Source organism: Toxotes jaculatrix, chromosome 3, assembly GCF_017976425.1.
Source record: "Toxotes jaculatrix isolate fToxJac2 chromosome 3, fToxJac2.pri, whole genome shotgun sequence".
Lineage (NCBI taxonomy): Eukaryota > Metazoa > Chordata > Actinopteri > Toxotidae > Toxotes > Toxotes jaculatrix.
In genome coordinates this window covers 4,978,311-5,000,391 of record NC_054396.1, presented here as the reverse complement: position 1 = coordinate 5,000,391, position 22,081 = coordinate 4,978,311, and the positions used below count along the sequence as shown (strand labels likewise).

The 22,081-nt window shown below is 41.7% G+C and overlaps 1 protein-coding gene across 3 annotated transcripts in view; it reads right to left on the bottom strand.

The window, feature by feature from the left end:
- LOC121178866 (band 4.1-like protein 1) overlaps nt 1-12,492 on the bottom strand; it is a 78,904-nt gene extending 66,412 nt beyond the window's left edge. For all 3 annotated transcript variants that reach the window (XM_041033289.1, XM_041033290.1, XM_041033291.1), the window contains exon 1: nt 12,365-12,492. The gene's annotated coding sequence lies outside the window, so the exon portion shown is untranslated. The remainder of the gene's footprint in view (nt 1-12,364) is intronic.
- Nucleotides 12,493-22,081: the final 9,589 nt, after the last annotated feature.

Here is a 22,081-nt window from a genome sequence, read left to right as displayed (position 1 = left end):
AATGTGTAGCGCAGATGTGCATGTCCTTTAATGTTAGTCAATCCAGCCTTAAGTGAAACTACTGAATGAGATGTTTTAAATTTATGACAGAATGAAGCAATTCCATTACACTGACTACAGCGGTTAGATCCGTGAAAGGGGATAATGTGCAGAGGATGGTCAGTAGAAAGGCAGAGCAATGGTTAGCTTCCTGGAGGGAGCTCGCAGCTGATAGGACAGAAAAATGGACTACAGTTACACGGGTGCAGCTCCATTAACCCTAAACACCCCTGCCAAGGTTGTGAATCTGAAACGAGCAGCCACAGGCAGCCAGAAGCACTAGAGTAGGACATGGGAGGATTTGTGGGAGTCGAAGACAAGCACACAATACAAGATGATTGTGGTTGGACTGAATATTCTATCGGTTGTCAGCTCGCTGGTCATTCTCTGGAGTAGTGAATCTATTTCCACTCCACAGCACAGTCGACCGATTGGATGTGAATATGAATTAGAGTTACATAAACATTGATCCTTGAAAAGTGGGACTTACTTATGAAACTAACGTTATACTTTTCTTATTGAATCAAGACACAGAAAAGCTAAATAATAACACTTCAAACTAAGAGGGATTTCTACAAAAAGTGAGAAATGGTCCCCATATGAATTATGAACATGGTTTTCAGACAGAGTGTTGAGGGATTAAGTGATTACACAAAACAGCACAAAGAAGTGAATGATGGCAGTTACATTGTGCTCCACCCATCCATGTACATTTCTTAATGTGCTCATGGGGCTGTAGCTGCAGCGAAGGCATATCGATCACAGTGAAATGTCAAATGTGTCATCGAGACCGTGTTCAAGTTATCCAATTTGCTTTGTTTGTTTATCTATTTGAACATTGGAATGGCAGCATGCAGCCCATCTTGGCTGAGACTGTGTAAAGGCAGATGGAAGAGCAACTGGACAAAGTCTGCAGATTATTGACTCGATCCTCATTTTACAAGAATAAACATTTACAGCTACAAAGAACATTCAATAAACACATCTGTCACATTCATGAGATGCTCTAAAAACTTAAGGAAAATGAAGTTCTCCTGTCAGTGAAAAGTGGCTGGCTACATCCTGCTCGTATGTTCATAAAACATTATCAGCTTCATGTCAACGGACACCGTCCACTGCTAAATATAAAGCTATAGCCAAGAGCCAGGTAGCGTAGCGTAGCACAAAGACGTGGAGATAGGAGGAAACAGCTAGTCTGTCTCTGGTGATGTAATCTGCCTGTCAGCATTTATGTTTATTTCATGTATTAATTTGAGGAACATCACAGTCTCCTCATCAGTGCACACGTATCTGATGTTTTTGTCTGCCGTCATTTTTCTCCTCCCAGTTGAAGCTTGATTGACAAATAAGCCTCATGTAAAACATGTTTGCAAGGTTTTTTTTTTCCTTTTCAATTTGTTCGCACTGACTTTTACATGTGAAAATTGAAAATATGCTTAAAAACTGGCAGATGAAATACATTTACTGTCTGAAAAGAAGCATGTAACCGTATTTCCCTAAGTGTCAAACCTGCAGTGGTCCACATTTGACAAGCTGGTCTTCACTTTTCAATCTCAATCCAGTTTGGGGCAATAAAAGACATTTCTGCCAGAGAATTATCACTGGCTGCTTGTGGAATTACAGTACAGCTGGAGGCCAGTCGGGCCTTGAAAATAATCCGTGAAACTCATAGACAGCCTCAGGCTAAAATAAGGGTGGTGTTAACACACCGTTTATAAGCATACTTGAGCATACTTGAATAATGGTGAGCAGTGATGACTCAGGTGTAGAGACGGAATCAAATCTGGTCTCAGGCTAAACAGTAAGTGACCTGAAGCGCTGACTTATCCATCCTTAACCAAAGTCCAGCTCTCTATAAACCAACATTAGCCTGGGGTGCCTGTGTGAAGTGTGAAAGAAGCAGTTAAAAGGAAACTGCCAAATTAAATGTAACACTTGATTAAGGTTTGTCACTGTTTTTTTCCCACCCAATCCAGCCCCAAGAAGTCATTCTGTGTAAATCCTGCCCTGTGGAAAAGAGTTACTCTATTTTTTTTGGGTGGGTGGGTGGGTGGGTGGGGGGGGGTAAATTTCACACATGCTTTTATTTTCTTTGTGTACAATTAAAGGACAGAGTGTGCAGATATGCTGGTTAAAAAAAACACTACTGCCTGCTACCAAGGAACAACTAAAATATATATAATCCCAGCAATGTTGTGACGGTGCAACATTGCACTCCCACATCTTCCTATCTGTTACACAACATGCGCAAATGCAAACCACTTTACAAGGGAAACATTTATGGTGAGAGCCTCCCACTCTCTGTTGAGAGAAATAAATAAGAGCAGAGACAATAACTTGGAAGAATTTTGAGGCTTTTATTGTTCATGAATTTCAGATTCCTCCACAGAAATTACTTCCAACAATGGTCTCTTCTCATCTTGTTGTACATTTGTGAGCAAGCACAAATTCTGAAGAAAACAACTCTAAAGCTCCATAAAAGCTTATCATGAGATCTTGTCTGAAAAACGGCTGATGCTCTTTCTCTGCCCAGTTCATCTTTACACAACTTAGTCCGGACAAGAGTGAAACCATTTAGAATAATTAGCATTCAGTGCTGTGATTTTGTGTGTGTCCCTCTCTCTCTGTATTGAAAGCAACAAAGAGAGGACATAATTTCCATAGTATCAACAAATCTGTGTCATTTCTAAATGACATAAATGCTTTCAGGCTTCTGGAGAATTTAATGGAGTTTTTTTCCCATTTCTAAAATAACAGACGTTCTTGATATAGCCCTGAAACGTACTTGAGGACTGAGACTGCAGGTGTAAAAGCCCTCTGCTGATTATTTCCCAGTGTTAAAGCAAAGTGTTAGAGCAGAGTTTTTGGTTTTTTTTAAAAAACTCCCTTCTTACAGTGTTCCTTCCTTTTTAAAACTGCAGTCCACCATTGTTGCACAGAGCCCCACATACCGTATCCACATGGCCTTGTGGCTCACACGAGCAGCCCTATTCAATAAATTGTCCACGCAAACTACATGTGGACAAGCGATTGGTGTAGAAAAAGTATAGAACCCCATTTGGAGCTTTAAAGACACAGTGAAGTAAAAAAAAGTTGAAATTTTTTTTAGGGTCTGTTGTGTCTCTGTGTATCCTTCTTAGTATTAAAATGAAAGAAAGCATATGCATAGGCCTACATCAGTCATATGAAATGCCAGCCGACCCCATCCATCATATGAAATCACACTTGACTGCTGGTGGGTTGTAAAAGCTAGCTACAGCATCACGGGTCAGAGTTGTGAGGATATCACTCAGCAAACGAACATGGCTGATCAAACCTAAGATCAAACCTCTGAACCAAAACCAAAACTCTGAACAATTTCTTCAAATCCCTCTTGAAATCATACTGTACTGTATATTCCACATGACAAGTATGTCACAAAACTGAAGGTGAAGACTGTCGTTTCACTTCCAATCTGTCATTTCAGGACATATGACTTAAATGCAAGTACATCCAAACAATGCAGAGTGTGGTTATGTGTAACTTAGACTGGTACTAATTTTAGAAAACTGGAGTTAAAGAAAGCAACTGATTTCTGCAATTATATTTCTTACTGTGAAAGTAACTATATTAACTATATCAAATTATTTCCTGTGTAAATAAAGTATTTTCTATCTGATAAGGATGCTAGTAGCTGTGGTGTGTGTGAGTCCAGAAACGTATAAGTGATCTAGTTAACTCTTTCTTTGTTTTAAAGGGATGAATACTTATTTTCTTTGACCACCATTTTGAAGTATGCTCTCATACACCACTGAACCTCTGAGCTGATAACTGACAGCATAGAAGTGAGTCACTCCTGTTTTTAATGAGTTTAACTCAGCTAAACAACCCCACTACAACATCAGGACACATGTGGCTGTTGTCTTCGGGTGGACTAGTACTCCAATGAATCAACTTGGGGGTGAAGATAATGGTTATATATTAGTTACTTTCAGTCATTGGTCAATGCCTTCCTCCTCTAGCTCCTCAATCTACCCAAATTATTCACCTGCAGTGATGACATCAGGTCACCTGAGTGACCCTTTATCTGTAGCATTTCCACTCCATTCTCAAACACACCAGGCTTGTGTGCCTTTCAGCTTTCACTTTAACTTTGTCCATCCCAGGAGCTGTGGGAGTTGTTCTCTCTATCTCCACCTGAACTGACCACTGACAAGTTGAACAGAGACCAAAAGCAGATCAGAAGAGACTGAAACAGGCATTTCACCCACAGCGCGCACACACACACACACACACACACACACACACACACACACACACACACACACACACACACACACACACACACACACACACACACACAGAGAGAGAGAAGGGCAGTGGGCATACATCCAGTCCCCAGCTCAACTCTACTGTTTGTATAGACCCATTCATCTCCTTATTAGGATCAGAGCTGGGGCTGAAAGGAAGCTACAGGAGCTCTCTGTGTTATTGGTGTCAGTGTCAGAGGATTTGTAAAGATGCTGAACAAGGAGCTCAGTATTTGTTTAGGTATAGACAGGGACAGGCACAGGGAGACTAAGGCTGAAAAAGGATGTCAATACCGCTCAACAACATTTTAGACTTGTCTTTCAAACTTTTGTGAGCAGAATCAGTCACTTGCCAAGCACTACTACTACTACTATGTGGACAACAGAGTGCGGTTTGCTAAATGGCACTGAAAGCCAACACCAAGCATCTTAATCTGTGCACTGGAGTGTTTGGCAGTGATATGTGCTGTTGGAGTAAAAGTGTCTGGTGAGACTGCAGCATGAAAACTGCTACCAGAGGGACATCAATCATGGCATGAATTATAAAGGAACCTCACATTACTGCTGCCAAAATAAAAACAAAAGAGGAAAAAAAACTCTGTGTATGACAGAGAAGAATCCATAAATGATCAGTAGATGCAGAGTGAAAACATTTCATGCCCGGGCAGAAAAAAAAAGCTCTAAAAAACATGGAACAATTACAGAAAAGCCCGTGGTTAAAAAAAAAAAAAAAAGAACAGCCGACTATCGCAGAGGGAGCCGCTGATGCTAAAAAAACAATGAGTGGTTTCCGTTTCTGAGGAGTGGCCTTACAGCTCTCTGAGTGCAGGTGGCGGGGAGAAGTGAGAGTGTTGTGCGGGATGTGATAACAACACAAACGCATGAGTGATCAAAAAACAAACACAGAAGTTTCAGTCAGGAGCGGAGGACCACCCCACAACACAACGACATTACATTTCGGTTTTTACAAACCACTGCTGCCATGCTGAACAGCAGGACTGGGATTTGTAGCAGATTTTTACTTTGGGTTTACTTTTGACACACACTCCAAACAAGACTGTATGTGCTGAGGGGGTGCTGCTGCAGTAAAACCAGCGTATGGCTTCACAGAGACCTGCTGCAGATGACAGCGCCTGCTCTGATTATAAATCAGCAGCCTTAGTAATGAGGTGAAAGGACAGTTATTGGTACACTGAGGAACAAGACAGTGAGAGGAACAACACAGTATGCAGCTGATTCAGCTGTGATAGATATACTGTATATGCAGTAGAAGATTACAATTACCAGTCCCTCCAGGATGTTGCACTGTCACGATCGCAACAGCTAACACGAATTCAACCAGTCCCCGTGAAATCTGCATGACCTTACGATTTTCACCAATCCTAGCAGTCCCCTGTGCAAAATGCTCCATGTTTCTGATTGTGAATTTACCAACAAAAATTACTGAGATGTTCTGCACAAAACCAGGTGTAAACTGTTTTGTACAGTGTGCAATGCTGGAAAATAATCAAAAGCCATCAACTGACAAACACTTTTCTGCCGCATGACTGAAAAGCTGGAGCTGCACAACAGACAAGACAAATCACCAGGACAGAGGCTGTCATCCACATATACATCCACATGTACTGCAAGACCCACAGAGTGATAGAGGCATGCTTCCCTGTTCGCACGACAAACTGTGGGTGTGCATGTGTGTGATCAATAATAGTTTAGGAATAAAAACATGGTGCAACAGCTTACTAAAGTCTACTTTACATTACCAACAGTACTCTTTTTTTCAGTGATGTGGAGACTTACTTTTTTTCTTTGAAAGTTGCTTTAGAAAGGCAATCCATCACAGCGGAAATGTATTTTTCTGTTCCGTTATGGCTGCATAAAAATCCAGCCGAAAGTTTGTATTCATGCCTCAGTATCTGGACTGAGAATCAAAACTTAAATGAGCTGAATAACTAGTAAACTGTTGTTGTCAGAAAATAAATAGAAGGCCAGTAAATGTGGGGGTCATGAAACAGATAATATGAACTTTAAAGCTTTTTGCATCAAAGAGGTTCCTGTTTGGCAGCTAATGCTCAAGTTTCTAATGTCGTACATTCCAAACAGCACATGAACGCACCACAGAACTTTCCAGGACTTTTCTAAAGGGCAAGTCGACTACAGTGGTATATGGCACCCATCAAAACACCCACACTAGTTGTTTTCCATCTATAGCCATACACCACCTGTGTTTTGACACGTGCCATTGTGGGTTGGCCCATGTCAGTGAGTCTGGACATGCAGTTATTTCCCAGTGTCCCAGATTTTCTGACTCAACTCTCCAATTAGCTGCCTTTTTTTTTTTCCATTCGCCCCCTCAGCACATCTTCCTAAACATACTCTGACAATTTCTTCTGGACAGCATGACTATTAGTCCCACTGTATACCATGAGGCAACCATAATTACATTAAAATTAAAACTAAATTAGGTCTCTATATGCAGATTATTTCATCCTCTATGTAAACGGAATACGGCACGTAAACCTACGGTATACCCACTCTGTGCTAAATGGGCTGGATTATGTTGAATCACAGTATGATTGTTGACAAAAATATTTCAACACATCTTTCAGGTGTATCACACATCTCCATCAGCAGGTAGAATTTGCTCCGTTTGTCCTTGAATTGCAGTTTTTCAGATTTTGATTTATTCTGAAAGTGAAATTCATTCTTGTCCTTGGAAAAAGAAGCTGACAGATATCACCACAGGACCATTTACTGGCTGTTTTGAAGCAGCTATAACCTGTGATGAAATACAGTGTGATCCTGTGACGTGTGTTGACACAGCCAAGCCTGAAATGGTCAACGTGACTAATAGCATTATGAAATCTGATACCACATATGGTAAATCTGAAGATGTCTTTGCCTCACAGATGATCTAATAACGCTTTGTTCTCATGGGGATTTGATGGAAGAATGAGTCTGTACACAACTTGTATGTTTTGCCATAAAGTACAGATTGCCTTTGTGTGTGTGTGTGTGTGTGTGTGTGTGTGTGTACAGTACAGTTGATTCTTCACTAGGCTCCAAACACAGCAACAAGCAAGTTGGTGCAACAAACCAAAATGCATGAACCGCACAGTAAACACACAAGACGTGCATCACGTGCTTCCACTGATTATAACTGAGAATTGTAAACACACACACCTAGTGTGAGTGTACAAAGTGAGGAGAAATGACTGCAGCTGTGCCTGGATCTGCCTTCCAACCTGTCCGACCAGTTTAGAAGCCACATGACAGGCCCAAAGGGACTGGGAGTAGTTTGTGTGTGTGTGTGTACTCCGCCACAGACCACTGCAACAAATACATTTCTCAGCACTGAGAAACACTGGGTGCTATCCAACGAGCAGACAACCAGCCACAGCCCGTGTGTAAGTCTAACACCCACCTGCTTCATTGGCCATTTGGTGCACAATCATCTTTCAGTCTAATTACCGATGAAATGTCGTGTAGAGGTCAAGAGTGTGCCCACTTTCCTCAGCAGAGCTGCATATCTCGTTAACCACAGAGCAGCAGCAGCAACAATTTTTAATCACACAACAATTACCATGGGACCATCATCCTGAAAAACCAAATTCATTTTCTCTTTACTTCACTTTTTACCTGCATCATGCAACTTCATTATGTCCTAAAAATAATTTTGTGCAAATCAACTCTGGAATTTACTTTGCAGCAGTAAGCAACATTTTTTGATTTATTTTTTTTTTTTTGCAAGTCTAATCTCTCCTAATCCTCTTTTTATGTCTTGTTTTATATATTTATAAATAATTTGCACAAAGATGGACCTCGGTAAGTCGTTTTCTTCAATTCACCAGCTCTCTACAATGTGAGAGACTCAGCCAATCACACACACTAATCATCGGGGAAATGGACACAGATCAACAATGGAATTAGCCTTCCTACACAACTGTTGAATGCAGAGGCCCTAATTAATGACTGCTAAGTGTTAAGTGGCCAGAAGAAAACAATAGCTGCTGGCTTGGCTCGTTGGAAGAGGCCAAAATAGCTGGAGAAAAGTATTTCCATGGCAGGCCACAATGAAGGAAGAATAAACAGTCTGGAAAGAAGTGGCAGCTGCTCCCTTCCCCCATGTGAGCCAACTTTGCCTGAAATATAAATTCCTCTTTACAGTGGGGAGGCAAAAAAAAGAGCAGCATTATGGGTATCGTTGCACCAGATCAAAGTCAGACAACAACATGATGAGTCTCATCCTTGTGAGGCAAGGGATTTGTTCAAAGAAGGCAAAAGGCGAGAGGGAGCAAGGGAGACGAGTGTAGGTATGCAAAGGAAGGAGAAAGAAGGGGAAAAAAAAAAAGGAGAACCTGCTGACTCACTGTAATCATCAGGCTGAGGCAAGCTCAGCTGCTGCTCAGGGTAAAGATCTCTGCCTCCCCTTCAGAAGGACAAAGTGATGATTCCCATCAACAGTGCAGAGCTGTATGACTGAAGGTGGGAAATACAATGGTGAAATAAAACTGTTTCATGGCATGAAATAGCTTCGCTTTCTCTCTTCTCACACCCGAGTGCAGACAGAATGATGCAATCTGAAGAAGGCAGTAAATCGCCCAAAGCTGTGTGAGTAAAAAACCAAAGCTAAAAATAAAGCCCAGATTAGACAGAGAGCAACAGGATTGCAACTGGTTTGGGAAGAGACCCTCAATAGACGGAGGAAAGAAAACCAAATAACTGTGAACATAGCTGTCAGCAACTGCCGGACACACTATTAGAGATCACGCCGTGAAACAATATGATGTTCAAGTCTGCACCATAACAAGATTTTGACAGGACTGCAGCGGCTGCAGCATCCTGATGAGGCTTAATTCAATTTCCATTAAACAAAAGCACACACAGCCACTGTGAGAACCGTTGTTGGACTGAGCTGCTGTAATGTTGTGTTATCCTCTTTTGGTTATTCCAAACAAAGCTGATAAAAGAGCATGTAAAACAGAATAAGATTAGGTCTCTGGGCATGTTGGGTAAACAAAACACAAAGCTGCAGCGCACTGTTCCACTGTAGTCCTGCAATTACAGTTATATCAGCCAACAATCAATAACTCAGGGCTGCTCATCAGTTATCAGGTATCAGGTATTAGTTGCATGGTGTGTGAACAATCTTTGATGTGTATGGAAAGTTGTAAATATTCACTTGTCCCTGACAAAACCTCTTGACATGCTTCTTGTATCATTAAGAGCACCAATTACATTTTAGACTTAATCTAGCAGGACCTGTGGTTGTGGGTGGTAACAGAAAGTGTATTTTAATAAAACAGCATCCTTTCAGAGTGACACATGTATCTACAGAGGCACGGGCTGAGAAGGTTTATTGTGTTGCATCTTTGTGATAAAGAAGACTAAAGAGGACTAAAGACAATGGTCAACATGTCATCCATTATGGTAAATCTGGACTTGTGATCAAATGTTCCACAATAAATGCAATACACACATGCACTAGCTTTTGTCTTCCGTGTCACATTAGAAGCATGCATGCATTGTTTCCTGTGTGTCCTCCGGGTGTGAGTATGCAATTTGAACGTAGCACAGGAAAGGCACTTCCATCAATAGTGAAAATAACAATATTGCAAACACAACAAATGGTTATAGCTGAGAAATTTGTCCACAAATAGTCTCAAAATGAAAGTTGTTATAATGGAAAATACTAAGAATTATAACTGGAGAGTTAAAATTGGGTTTAGGTTAAAACTAGGGTAAGGCCTGGGGTTGGGAGATAAGGAATGCTTTGTATCAGAGAAGCTCCTCATAAGTACAGAAGTACAAATGTGTGTATGTGTGTTTCTTTGTGTGTCTGTGACTGGTCACTGGAGTTCAGCAGGCAGGAAGAGACGTGACCACACTCACCAAGCTACAAAAACATGGGGGGGGGGGGGGGGGGGGGGGGGGGTCAAAGAACATTCAGCTGGGACGGCAGCAATGACAGCCAAGTGCAGTACACACGCAGACACACACACGCAGACACACACACGCAGTACCTGTTGCATGCCTTGGCAACATCAGGGTGACTCCACACAATTATGCAGTATTCCACGCCTGTGCCAAGAGCTACTGTATATATACAATAAACTGTGTGCAAGAAAGCCACCTGAAAATATTCTTTTTCCCTCAGCACTGTTTCATACAAACCACTCATTTCTCTCGTTTTCCAACAGAAAAGTCAATAAGAAATGGTTGAGTTAACTCGCAAGTGCAAGGAATGATTGCCTCCGATGAGACGGAGAGGAGAGGAGGGCCGCTCAGCTTCAATGGATGCCTCATACATGCTCATTTGAATTGCAAATGTCGGCAGGCAACATGCTGCGCTGTGAAATCCCAGAAGCACCCTCGGGATTCTGAAGTCACGCACAAACACTAACATGTACACACTAGTAGCAGGACTCTGTGTACATACACACTCCGGTAAAAAGAAGATAAAGCCATCTTTGAATCTTTGAGTTTGATTCACTTCAGTGTGTCTGAACACTGTGTGATGACAAACTCACGTCGAAACACTGACAAGCGAACAGCAGAGAAACCAATGCTGGTGCTGAGATGAGGTAATGGCAGTTAGGAGGGAGAGGAGGAATCAGGTGATGCTCAGAGGGAGGCTGGCTGGCAGGCTGACTAGGCAAGGCTGACACAGCAGGCACAGGAGTGTGTCCGATGTTAACGACATGGATGCTGTGTGACAGCGGGTCCACCAGCTGAGGCTGACAGCGTGTGCGGCCTGGAGGAAGAGTGTGACGGAGTATCATAAACCCACCTGTACAGCAAGAGGGAGCGGGACAGAACACTGCAGAGGAACTGAGCCGATGCTAGGACTTGACAAACCTGCGCAGTAAGACGTGTGATAATATAAGATGTCTTAAGAGTCAGTGATAAGGGCTTGTAAAGGTGACACTTCACAGGACTTTCCTGGAAATCATTCTCACAACCAAGAGACATTTAAGGTAGAAATATAGTTGGGGAAGCAAGTTGAAGGTGCACAACAACAGAGAACTGTCCCAGTAAAGCATCCAGCCCTCTTTAGTACTGTATGTAATTCCACAAAACCAGCAAAAGTCAGGTGTGGGGGGAGGGGGGGGGGGGCAAAGGTTGATGCCATTTCCATACATGGGCCTGCCTGAGCATGCAGGCAGAAACAGGCAAAGTGCTGCTGCACCTCTGCAGCCAAATGTCTCCACAGTGTTCAGCTGAAGTCTGTATTTTACATCATTTACACATGACTTTGAGACTGACTCACTGTGAGTTCAGAAGGGTACAGTATGAACACAAATCCACTTGAGTTTGTTTTATAAGAAAAACTCAAGCACTTTGTGTAGGCAAACCAGAGGTGTGGAAGAGAGGGTGTGACAATGGCAACATTGTCTAAGTCCTCAGTGTGTATGTGTATGTGCCTATGTCAGTGTGGCTGTTGCATAATTAGTGCTGGGTGTGTTGAAAAATACAGTAGCACAGGCTGACAGGCCGAGACACAAACTGAAACAAAACAGACAACAGCTGATTCCTGAAGCCACGCACAACTTTGCAGGACGTGGGAAATCCAAAATGAAAGTCAAGGCCGTGCTGTGGGTGAGAACGTGATGTGTAAAGTGTCTGTCCAGGCAGCAGAGAGGGAGCACAGGGGAGGTTTCACTGCCTTGGTTGCTGGTTTGCAGGTCTGATGTCAACAGTGACTGAGCCAGTGGGCGCACAAACGACGCTATAACTTGCTTCTGCTTCAGTCCCACAATATTATTCATCCGCCGGCAGAGGACGGCAAGCAAGTGGGCAAAGTCCATTCGCGTTTTAAAAATGATGGTCTACTGAACAGCTGCAGATTGAATACATGCCTTCTCCCTGCAGCAGCTAAAAGCTGTAACAAAGCGCCCTTATCACTGACGAGCTGCGTGACAGATCTCGAAAACGTTAAAGCCCCGACATTCAACAAATCGTTTAACACCACCAAGACTGTTCTTGTTCGGACGTGAGCAAACTGGCAGGGGAGAAAAAAAATGAATATTTCAACCTACCCTCCTGTCAGACAGACATCCAGGGGAGGACCATGGATGGTGCGCACCGGGGGGAGGTCAGTCCTGCTCCTGCCGCCGCTCCGCGTTTCGTTCCCCGCGGTTTAAGGGAAAGGGAGTGTGTCGGTGTTTTGCCGGTGCAAAAGCCTAATGAGAGAAGCAGGAGGAGGAGGGAGAGAGAGAAAGAGGGAGGGACACTGTCAGATGCAGGGAGGCAGGAGGGAGGAAGACACACACGCACAAACACGCACGCATGCAGTCCGTGTGTTTGGGGGGGTTGATGCGTAACACCCCCTCTGTCATTCCTGCAGAAATGTCCCTCTGTGTCAACAAGTACTCAAATCTAAACAAACATGCGAAAAAATACCAACAAGGTGACACAATCCCTTATTGTTTCCACAACAGCTGCATTCATCCGCGTGTCAGTGATTTTGTCAGGACATGAGGCAACAACGTGAGAGGTACACCCCCCCCACAGATGTATTTAGATTGTCAGTGAACAAGTGAAGACGTTCCTTTTTCCCTTTTTCTTTTTTTTATGCACATTCCCTCTCTTTGTTTTCAATAAAATATTTAAGGGCGCAGCCACTACATCAGAGGAGTCGCTGTTATTTCTCCCAGTGTCGTCAGGATGGCCCAGTCCCTTTGATTTCATCACTTAGTCCACTGCTAACAACGCACAGCCTTAACTCCCCTCTCCTTAGCATACTGAGATGATGGGATTTATTAGCACAAAGGGCAGCGCGCCTTGAGCCACCCACTGTTGTAAACAAAAAAATAATAATAATAATAATGGGAATTGGCCCGTGAAAAGCAATAATGCGGAGGTATCAGTTCCCTATTGTGCCTGCTAAATTAACAAGGTATTACTTTGAAAGGCAGAGCTGAGTTTGATATAATTAATCACTGATGAGGGGTTTCTGTTGCTGATTTGATTCATCACACTCAGTCTCTTACAAAAGCAGGCTTGTAATGCTGTGATGTGTTCAGAGGGATGATATAAATACTACAGCTGGAGAGTAATATTAGCCTAAGCCTCTGTACATTACATACAAGGTCACCACAAGCTCACTACCCAGACACTCTAAACACAGTCCTGTGGGGTAATGTCCTTTTATTTGTAGCCTGTATGAAATATCTAAAGGCGGGATAACCAGGACTCCAGGGGCCTCAAAAGGTTTGCGTTCATTTGACTGAAAATGTATTTAGGAATATGTGGCAATAAAGTACAATATCAGATGACATGAAAGTGTCCCTAAAAAAGCAGGTCCACTCCACTGATGTAGCATTGTCCTCCTATAACACAGTCAGACTCCCAAAGTCAACCAGAGGTGCTGTCTTTTTTAATTCCATGTATTCTTCTTTCTTGTCAAAACCTTGCGCCTACATAACTGGCAAATTCAGTGTAACCATCAGCAATCTGGTTGGAGACTTGGGCGTGTTGTGTTATGTTAGTAGCAGCTGAGCCACCATCTTCAAGCTCTGGTGAGTTCACTTCTTACTCCACACCCCCAGGTTTTTTTATTTTTACTACACAAATTTGCACTCTTCAATTTCAGCGGGACTCAGGTGTCATAACTTCAGGACATTTTTACAATTTCATGCTTCCTCTGGAGCCACAAAATGCTCGATACAACTTCTTTTTTTAGTTTTTATTTTTATATACAGTAGTACAGAATTTCATGTGTAAAATCAGCACAGTCCCCCTTTAAAATGGTCCTATTACCTAATCTTGTTTTGGCTTGTTTTATGTCAAATTCAAGTTTTGAGACATTCACTGTTTCAGTTTTGTGCTTTGCATGTCCCTAAATTCCTGTTCTTAAAGCAGCTGTAATCAGTGTTTTTATTTTAACAGCGATTCACATGATTACTTGCTGGACCCACAGAGAAAAACGGACTCTGTCCTCAGCTGTCTTTTAGCTGATTGTTTGGGTTGTTTGATTGTTTGGCCTCTGTTCTTAGCATTATTTCCAGCAGCAGCAGGCAGTTTTTTTTTTTTCCAATAAACCCAAATACTGTGGATATTTTCTAATGCATTCCCTATATCAGTTTAAATGGCAAGGTCATATTTCAGTGTTGTGTTTACAGCTTGTTTACAGTGGCCAACAGGTCAGTTATTGCAAGTTTAATAATAAATATACCACTAGTGTTAGAGAGTAATGTGTTAGGCTACCCAGTAACTTATTCCCTTACTGTAATGTTATGACTTTTTTCAGTCGTGAGTAGTGTAAAGGATCGGTCTGTTTCGTGTCTTACCTGGAGTCTGATGGATGGTTGGAATCAGTTTCTTCTCTCAGCATTCACTGGAGACACTGGTGCAAAACATGTTAGCTTAAGTTAGTACAAAGTCTGAAGGTGTGAGCAGACGATTATTACTTTATCAGTGAGTAGTGTGTAATCAGTAGTTGATTAAATTTTTTCAACACTGATCACCACACAGCAAAACCTGGGGCCAGGTTGAGTTTAAACACAGAAAATCTGGACTCACTCCACGGGAGGTGGGAGGAACAGGGGGGTTAATGGCTTGTTTTCGTAGCTCTCTGTAACTTCTAATCTGTAGATGGGTGACAAATTAAAGGTGAAAATAACAACCCGGAGGCCTCGTCAGCCCGAATCAACACCCACTCACTGAGCTCCGGTGCGCTGTTTTGAAGCATCTGCTTCACTGACTTTCTTCACGCATTTCTTCAGGTTTTTCCTTTAATTTGCAACTCATCTGTGCATTCGTGTTTTTTTTTCTTTTCCTACCGTTTCATCATCAAGCCTTTTATTTTGAGCAAGTTGCAAAAATAACATTATGTGTGAGCGTCATTTCATCACGTCGTTTTAGTCCATGAGTCACAAAGTCATTGTTGTGCTTTTAAAAACACAGTGTACATGGAAAAATTCTTAAGTTTCTGCTTCCTGGACTGTCAAGGGCCTCTCGTGTTTGACGTGTTTGGAGTGTGACACCTGTGTTAGTGATTGCACTTCTGCCTCAAGGACGTACAAGCAAGAATTGAAAAGCCATGTGTGTTTAAGGTGATATCTCCCTGTTTTTCTCTGGCTATTTGTTTAAGCCAACCAGATCAGTATGCAGCATGCATCACACTGTATAAGCCAGCAAAAAGGAAAATAATTAAAGTTTTTACCCATTGATCTGTGCCTTTATAAGCTCTTCTTAATACACTTAGCATCGTTTAAGTTGCAGATGGACGAATCAATCATAACTACTTCAAAGCCAGCCTGCTACATAAAGAGGCATCTCTGTCGTGTACTGCTGGAAACAACAGTGCAGGTGACTCTTCATGACCAGGCCTTGGAGGAGAGTGAAGCACACAAACACGTGGATTTTAAATTAATGTAGAAAGCACAGTAAACAATTCATAGTCGCTGACAATTAGACATCAAAATGTAACTAAGTTCACGCTGTGTGCCAGTCCTCAATTCAATTATCCAAAGCAGCTGAGTACACACAGACATAACTCAGTGAGGCTGGTTTAGGTTCATCCAGCAACTCAAATTTCTCTTTAACAGGATGTATCCTGGATGCTGTTTGAAATGTCAGTTGTCTCTATACATAATTTACACTCTGCTCTGCTTTCCATGTAAAATCTCTGTAAGGGAAGGTCACACTTTCTGAGGGAGCAGTCAGAATATTCTCTTTCCTTGAATACTGCGTAATTTTAGCAAATGTACATATACACATATTACATCATCCAACTGCGTGTTACATTTCCACATCTACATCATGACATAACATGTTAAGTGACAACACCGAGCACACCTCTAGGCTAAATGGAAATATGCTAAATGAATGCTTATTCTGATCTACTGTCAGGGTTGGGCTAGGTTCCCCTCTTTTCTCTTGTTTTATCCTGTGTTTTCCCTTTCCCTCGTGTGTTGTTTGTCCTTGATTGTGTTCTCTGTTGGTTTGTGTGTGCGCGTGTGTTTCTGTGGTGGTTTGCACAGAACATGGGGACATCAGATCTTCCCAACAGTTCACCTGCACACCTACAATCCGGTCATCACTCCTCCTTCCTCCTGCCTGCACTGAAGCTCTCCAATCTTCACCAGTGCGTCAGCTTAACCAGCTACGTTGGTCACTAAATACTTAGTTAAGTCTCTATGCTCAAGTCTAGTCTTTGTTTGCACATAGATGCTCACCCTGTTCTTTGTTTGTGTCACAGGACCACCTGATCAATCCTTGCCCTCTGCCATCATCTCGAGCCTCTCTCCACTGAACACTGAATCCATCCCCATATTCCGGAGCCACCGAACCACGCCGGTCCCTCTCTGATAATCCCTTGGGACCGGATTTTCCCCCTCACCCACCTGCCTGCTCACTCACTCATAGACTTTTAATCTAACTTCTTGTAATAAATTCCCTTGAACTGTGTCACCTGTCTCTGGTTACTGTGTTCAGCATTTGGGTCTTGTTTTTGTATCCCCTGGCATAACATCTACTCCCAATTCATTAAAGCCACTATGCGTTGAGTTTTATTATTATATATTTTAAATTATACACTCTCCTTGCTAATAAGAATTTTGAACTAAACTGAATAATCCTGTTGGGAGCTCAGGTGCAGGCTGTTTGTTGCTATCAGCCCTTTAATCTCAGTGTACCGGGGTCAGATCAGTGCTGCCTACCACAGTCACCTTTTTGGATTCTACCACAAGGTGGTGCCAAGGTGGACCATTTCAATTTCTACTCTTAGTGACTTTAATGTCTAAGGAGTAAAAGTATTTCATGACTTTAAAGTGCAACTTTAGTGCAGTCCCTGAAAATCAGTTTTTTTTGTTGAGCTCCAGTTCATCTCCTCACCCACTCACCTATTTTAACTTCTTACTGTTGGGTTTGGTTAAAGGTACCACACAGTACATCTCTGGCCACACCCTGCCACCCCCAGAGGTCACAGACCAAACAGGCTTGAAACATTCAACCAGAGAGAGAAGTGAAACACTGACTGTCACACCACAAAACTCACAAAGTGTATTTTATTATTATCACTGTGGGAAATTCTTCAAAACACTATTTAGACCAGGTGAAACACTAAAACACCACTGAAACCTGCAGAAATGGTGACGCAATGGCCAAAAAAGACACTTACCTACAGCATTCATTTAAATGATTCCGTTGTATAAACTAGTCGTCTGTTTATGACTCCATGGAAGCAGGATTTCTTTGGCTCCAGGCACTCACTTGGCAGGACAGTGGATGCACTGCGGACAACAGAAACAGTTGAAACCACACAAATACCGGTTCCACATCATTTACTGTGTTATCATGCACTTAATTCATCTTTCTCAGCTCAGCTCCAAAGCAGCTTGGGGTCGGTGTTTCCCAAAATTAGATCTGATGGGTAATCTATGGGAGATCCTTCAGATGGGGCTTTTATAATTCTACTGGCATCTGTTATTAGCTGCAGGTTGCTAATCAAAGTCAGCAGTAATACTCCATGTGATGCTGCAGTGATGCTGCATGTATTCTGGGATATGCTGCTTCCAGAGATGTTTTTAAAATAGGACAGAACATCATAATTATTTCATTCACTTCTTCTCCCTTCTCACCTGCACAGTTTTCTATCCCAGCACGCACTGGGTGGAAAGTAGGGAAACACAAGTAGGTAGTCCACCACATGAGGAACACAAAGAGACAGGTGCTCACATTCAGACTGAAGGGCAGCTCTGCAGGCTTCCGTCTGAGTTAAGAGAGTCTAAAATACAGTCTGAACTTGATATTAACTTTAAGGGGTTGGCAAACTAAAAACCTATGTATGATAGAAGTGTTGACAGACTGAGTGGACAATTTTCATCAAAATATACTTTTTAGTTCTGCTTGAAATGTGGAATCAGATACTTTGTTGTGGCAGAAAAAGGTTGCTAGATTATATAAAAATTTTCTGGTTCAGCCCTGAATAGTATACTTTAGCTGATAGAGCCCAAGGTGTGCCATTACATCCTTCAGCCGGCGTTTATGAGATGGTGAGACAGTCCTTCCATTCAGGGGAATTAGTCATCGAGCAAGCAGCGTACAGGATGTCACAACTACTAAGTCCTCGGGCACCACTGAGAATATGGGAGGGATTAGGACCAATAACTGTGCCGCATATGAGGAGAATATTAAAAACCAAGATCCCAAAAAAAAATCCCACAGTCATGGACAGGAAAAAAATATACCTTGTGTTCGCTGGATCACACCAACATATCTCTCATCAGCTTGTGGAAGGCAGTTTTATGTGCTGCTGGTGAGATGGAGCCAGTGAAGTACTCCAAACTCTAGTAGTCCATGCATGATGCATATTTATGAAGAATGAACCAGACCAACCACACTGTGCAATGTGTTACTTTACAGGAGCGGCTACACAGCTGCTATAGATAACAGAAGCTAAATATGGTAGAAGTGGTTGAGGTTGCTAGCTTGAAAGGCAGGGGGCATGAGATTGGCCGAAAGGTGACATGACGGTTGCAACTCCACTGTCATCAAAAGTGACATTACGCAACAAAACTGTCATTGTAGAAAACTACTGATGGGAAAACTTAAATAAAAACATTTCCAGAAAATTCCGTTATTATGAAAATGAATGATGAAATAACATACTAGGGTTTTAATAATTACTTTCATTTATTTCACAAATTGTTGGCTCATTTATATATTTTATACAATGTATTGATGTGATTATTTATTTCATAATGTTTTTATTTAATATTAACCAGTTTCAGATCCCATACATTTCTGGAGCCTACTGAAGCCAGGCTGGGATCTTTGTTAAATATTATTACTCTCTCTTCCCGTGTTCCCTGTCTCTTTTTGTGACCGTCTAATGAAGGCAAAATAAAATGAAGTAAAACAGAAACTGATAAGCATTCGAATTTTGCTGTTTCCTGAAGTCACCACTTTTAATTCTCCCTGAAGGAAAATTTTATTAGCTTTTTATCAGGTGTCCACACAGGCCAGGAATTAAGTCTGGGTCCTTCTTGCTGTGCGCTTTCCACTGAGCCACAATGCCTCCCTAGAATAGCATCACCTCTACAGTGTATTAACTCCACTTGAACAGTGACTATTTAGTTATGCAGAACACCCAATAAAAGAACTTTGGTTTGCACTGCACCTGGGAAAATATCCCATTTTTTTTTCTATTATTCTCACAGCTACCATTTAGCGCTTTGCCCATCTGTTTATGTAAAACAGTCACATCCCAAACAATTTCCCTCCCTATGTGACAAAGTCTGGCGTGAAATGATAAAGTGTGCCGGTCCCAGTGATTTACAGTGTTTTTGAAAAGACTCAGAGGAGAGCTGCAGCGTCCTGTCCCTTCCCCGTCTGATCCTTTTTCCTCACCATGCCCCCCTCTGCTATCTGTTGGCCAGGACACAGCTATTTCCTTCTCTTCATTTGTTCCACCGCCACATGACCTTCTCTGTGGCAGTGGAAGGTACTGTGGCTAAAATGCAAACTTAAAAGGATCAATTTCAAGTGCAGTTTCTGTGAGATGAAAACGGAGGAAAAACAAACAAGCTATTAATGGGACAAGTTGTTTTTATGTGTAGAATTATTTAGAATTATTTTGTGGATGCTTCTTTGCTTGTACAGGTTTAAAGATCCAACTAGACTTTGACAAAATGACTACATTAAATGAATACATTAAAAAAATGAGATTTTCTAGCCTTTCAAATGAAGCCCTTCACCGATAAGAACAACAACACTACACAGCACATCCTCTGTATTTCATAGATAATAAAAAATAACCTTCTTGACATTTTTAAACACACCTAAAATGTTTTGAAATTCAGTGTAATTTTTAAAGAACATCTGACCTTGGCATGGCATGTAACCAGCCACTGAAGCATCTTTCATCTTTGCTCAGTGAAGCAGACAACACTGAGATGCTCAAGGGTTATTTGGGGGCAAAATTATCTGCTTTTTTTTATTTCTGTGCCATCTGTAGCTTTACCCGGCACGTATCTGTGCAGCACCAGGGGTCAGAAGGTAACCAGCCTGTCAAGCACCACCTTTAATGTGTGTCTAGACAGTTTCAGTGATCGCAGACGGCAGCACCGCTCACTTGCAGGTGCACAGGAAACCAGCCATGGCATCCTGAACTTGGCAACCCCTGCCCACATCTGGTCATCTCAACAACAAAAACAACCTGCTGACACTGAGTCTAACAACATCTTCACTCTCTAGGGATGTTATGAGGAAGCAAAGAAGAATCTTTGTAAGATGTCAAATTTATCACAGCTAGAGGACCAAAACCAATCAACAGCATATAAAACAAATCAATTCTATTCGTGCACACAGGATGAAACCACAAAAAGTTCAAATAACAGTTAAAATAATTCATAGTCCCATTTTTACCAAATCATAATAACAACAAAGACTGCTGTGCCCCTGTTACATTACAGGCTGAAAGTGGGGACATCAAATTTAATTAGCAGATAAATCATTACTTATTCTAACACTTCACACGTTCAGCTATTTCTCCACCATTTAATTAAATAAAGGTTTTATTTTAGTTTTTTAAAACTGTACTAGATTGTAAAGCTCCAGATGTGCCATATCTCTGAATTTTGACCAGGGTTAGTATGATACCTAGCTGGTCTCTAGTATCATCACACATCTGTAAATATTGATTATGGCAATTTAGACATTTATACACACAATGTTCATCAAGACACTGCATAATTCCTAAACATTTTAGTTATGACATTTGACTTATGGGCAGTTGGAGTAACCACGTGATTAGGTTACTGAAGTATTGGCACATTGTTGAGCCTGTGCTCCAGTTGGTTACTAAACATCCCCTTCTGTTCTCTCATAGAAGATCACCCTCCCTCTGAGATCATTTGGTTAAATCTTTCCAGAAGCCTGACCGTTCAAATTAGCTTACATCTCTGAGATACAACTTCAGATATGGACATTGTGAGCAATGTAATAAAACCAAATACAAACAGAAGAGCACTGAACATCAACAAGCATGCTAAAAAGTTCACAAACTGTAACTCCACAAATATTGTCTACATTCTGTCTGCCCTTGTGGTAAGGCCACAATGACAAAAGACCTCTCAAAGTCTATTGAACACAAAATGGCAGCCAAACATGGCCCACCATTCATTTTGTTTTGCTGGCCTTGAAAAACCAGACCTCAGCTCAATACAATGGTTCCCACAGGCCTTAACAACAGCTTTACTTTGGAACTTTTTTAGAAAGTTCAACAAGAGAAGTTAACAATGTTTGGATCTTGCTACATGATGCAGTGTTTGCATTCTTGTATTTCTGTTCTCTATACCAGACTGTACTATGCTAGAATTCTGATCCCATTAGTTGCCCTCTGTAGCTTTTTGAGAGTGTACACCCCTTTCAGGAGAGGTCTGTTGTTGGATGAGTTCGTGGCCTTGATTGTTTTGGATATAAGCACCTTATTCTTAACAGTTTTCATGCTCTTATAAAAGCCTATGACTGAAACACATCAGCCATGACATTCTAATAAAATATCAAGTTCTACAGGTACTTTGTGCTACCCTCTCAAGCATTTGAACTGATTGGATTTTTGAAGTTGAGCACCCAACTGGAATGGGTGCTTGTTTGCCATTTTTAGGGCACTGAGGTGTGGCTTTTTCTTGTAACTCCATCATTCAGGTGAACTTAAGAAATCTAGTTTTAGAAGGTTGACTATTTGAGGCACATAAAATAGACCCAGTCTAACCCAGATATTAGACTGTGTTGTTCACTAATATGCA